The sequence below is a fragment of the Galeopterus variegatus genome, unplaced genomic scaffold (genome assembly GCF_000696425.1).
Source record: "Galeopterus variegatus unplaced genomic scaffold, G_variegatus-3.0.2 Scaffold2456, whole genome shotgun sequence".
In the NCBI taxonomy this organism is placed as follows: domain Eukaryota; kingdom Metazoa; phylum Chordata; class Mammalia; order Dermoptera; family Cynocephalidae; genus Galeopterus; species Galeopterus variegatus.
Genome location: NW_007728567.1, coordinates 130,392 through 133,673, shown reverse-complemented (window position 1 = coordinate 133,673; position 3,282 = coordinate 130,392). Strand labels below are relative to the sequence as shown.

Sequence of the window (3,282 nt, the reverse complement as noted above, 5' to 3'; positions counted from 1 at the left end):
TTGCTGCGCCCACTTCTGGCTGCTGTCCCTGTAAACATTACCTCACTCCCTTCCAACTCTTCCTCTACACCCCTCAGCCTTCCCGATGTTCCTCTATGGGACCCCGATAACACCCCCAACCACACTCTAGTGTCCTATCACTGTTTTCTGGGATCATCCACCCCCTCACCCCATTCCTCATTCCATTGCACTAAATATTCCACCATCACAAGCCACACAACGTCCCCACCAGGCACCTTTTTTTGGTGCAACGGAACCCTTTCCACTTTTATCTTTCCTAATACCTCCATCCCTTGCTACCTAGTCACTGTCGTTACCCAACTAACCTTCTATTCCCACGCAGAGCTTTTCCATCCACCCCCAAGACAGCGTTGAGCCGCCTTTCTCCCAGTCCTAGTGGGAATGTCCCTAACAACATCAATTGTTGCAACCGGCCTGTCGGGCACGGCCTTGGGACACACTCTGTGGGCGGTAAAAGACGTTAATAACAAACTACAAAAGGCCCTCACCTCCACAGCTGAATCTCTATCTGACTTACAAAGACAAATCACCTCCCTAGCTAAAGTTACCCTACAAAACTGCCGCGCACTAGACCTCCTCACGGCAGACAAGGGCGGCACTTGCATCTTCCTCCGGGAAGAATGCTGCTATTACATCAATGAATCAGGACTAGTAGAGACCAATATTGTCAAATTCACCAACCTAGCCTCAGACCTCAGAGCCAACTGCCCTGATCCTTTCTCCTCTTTTTTCCAAGGCTCGCTTCTCACCTGGGTATGGCCAATATTAGGACCCCTCGCTGTTATATTTATAGCCTGTCTTTTTCTGCCCTGCATTATAAAATTCATTCAAACTCAACTTGGAAGAATTTCTAACCAAACTTTTAACCAGCTTTTACTTAGAAATTACCAGCTCCTGGCCACCAAGGATCCTACCCGCTCTTCATCGGATTGGCTAACCCACTGTTAAATGGATCTACATCGCCAATGGTCCCTGTTCCTGGAAGTTTTGGCCGCGGACGCCTGGATGCTCTCCCCTACAACCTCCTACACACACTGGATTCAGCAAATAACTGACCTGTGGCTTCAGGGAACTTTTCTAGAGTTTTCCCCCTTTGAAATCACTGTATATTCTGCTTTTCTCTGGGGCCTAATGGTGGGTCTCTTGTCTCCTCCCAATTCCTTTCCCCCCACTATGCCCCCGTTCAGCAGGAAGCAGCTCGGAGATTACGACGACCCATTCCCACAACAGAGGAAAAAGGGAGGAATGTAAGGATATTGTGGGCACTCAAGCGGAGGGGGAGGGGGAAGACACTCCCTGGCAATATGGCGCCCTTTCGGGTTCTTCTCCGCAGTGAAAGCCCGCCGGCACCAAACCTCAACCAGTCACAGGTCAAGGCCCACCTCCCACCCAACCCTGTCCAATCAGCTACTGCCCCGTCCACCCCCTATCCAAACCCAGAACGCATGTCCCTGTAAATATACACGCGGTCTTTGAATAAAGTGGAACTTCTCTGGTGAACTGTCAGCCCGGGTCTCGCGTGCTTCCTTCGTCCGTGTGCCCTTTCATAAAGAATTATTGTTCTTAACCAAAAATAAAATAAAAGACAAAGACTGTCAAGATTAAAAACAAACAAAAACTGCTAGGTCCTGATTTCAAGGGATGTACCAAAACATAAGAACACACACAAAAAATTCATTTCCCTTAAATTTAAATATGATCATTTCAAATCAAGATGAACATATACGAAGATTTTTACATAATGGTTTTACTGCTTTGTGACATTTCCTTTAGAAATACTTTGGAAATTTATACAGCTTCTTAACTGCTTTCTCTCTCTTTACACTATAATATTTTGTCTCCTTTATTAAAGTAGCGAGTTCTTGATGGCGGAGACCATTGCTTACATGTCTTTCTATCCTACATAACAACTACCTAATATACTATCTGCACTTTGCATACATTCAATAAATATTTTTATTTAATCCAGTCCATTTTAATTGAGTCAGATACTGAATAGTTAATTTCATGTTTGAGTTACTAGTTCATCAACATTCCAGACATTAACATATTTAATCTCCCAAAAAAGGAGAACAAAAGAAATGGAGTAAATAGTCTTAACTATTAGAACATTTTGGAAATCCTATCTGTTAAATCATCTTATCGATGTTAGAAGTGAAATAAAACTAATCCAGAGCATTTATGGTTGAAATAACATTCTAGGGATTTGCTTTAAAGTACCTAACAAACAAACAAACAAAAAAAAGTAGGGAAGATAGCTATTAGCAATATTGGCAAAATGTTGACAATTGTTGAAACTGGGTGAAGGTGAGACAGAATAGGGCTAGGCCTGTGAACCAAACTGACTCCATTTTCCCTGCAGAGGACACTTTGTTACCTTTCCACTCTTCCATCATGAAAGCCGCCAGGGAACATGATTACCCCATGGCCCGCCCTGATAATATAAACTGAGATAAGAGGGAAACAGATATTCACTGAATTGCAAAACCCCTCCCCAAGGTTTGTTTACTGTAATTGGAGAAATTAAGTTACAGATTAACCTTAAGATGCCTTTAGGAATTCCCACAAGTGCACAAAGCTTCAAGGTGACCACTACAATGACTCTCCTCCGGTGAGGATAGGGTCACCACCATCTCAGAGCTACTGAGCAGGCACAAGGCCCAAAGCCCTAACTAAGCATGTTGCCCATGCCACAACCAGGAAGGACAGTATGGACCACCTCCAGAGGTGCAAGACAGTGATGCTGGCCTGCATCCCTTAACCCCTTGCCCTGTAAAAGACCCTGAACAGTTCCTCTCAGGGTGCTAGCTTTCCTGTAGCTACCCCCCTTATGCATAAATCTATCTCCTCTTTTAATAAAGTGCTTTACTGCTAGGTGCATCATTCATTTCTATGACTTTGGGACCCAAGAGCCTAATTTGGTAACAAAGGGAATGTGATGATTCATTATACTGTTTAATTTCATATGTTTAAAAATTTATATAATATATAAAAAAAAAGGAGGGCCGGCCCGGTGGCGCACTGGATAGTGCGCCGCTTGGGAAGCACGGCGGCGCTCCCGCCCGAGGGTTCGGATCCCACATACAGACCGGTTCCCGCTCACTGGCTGAGCGAGGCGCGGGAGCAACGCCGAGGGTTGCAATCCCGTTGCCAGTCCCCGGTCCAGTACGGGGGCAACACTGAGGGTTGCGATCCGTTGCCGGACACGGAAAAAGACAAAAAGACAAAAAAAAAAAAAAAAAAAAGGAAAAAAAAATTTTT

At 44.8% G+C, this 3,282-nt stretch overlaps 1 protein-coding gene across 1 annotated transcript in view; it reads right to left on the bottom strand.

Moving 5' to 3' along the window:
* Nucleotides 1-3,282, bottom strand: part of CWH43 (cell wall biogenesis 43 C-terminal homolog (S. cerevisiae)) — a 58,754-nt gene that overhangs the window by 33,664 nt on the left and 21,808 nt on the right. The gene's annotated exons all lie outside the window — the stretch shown is intronic.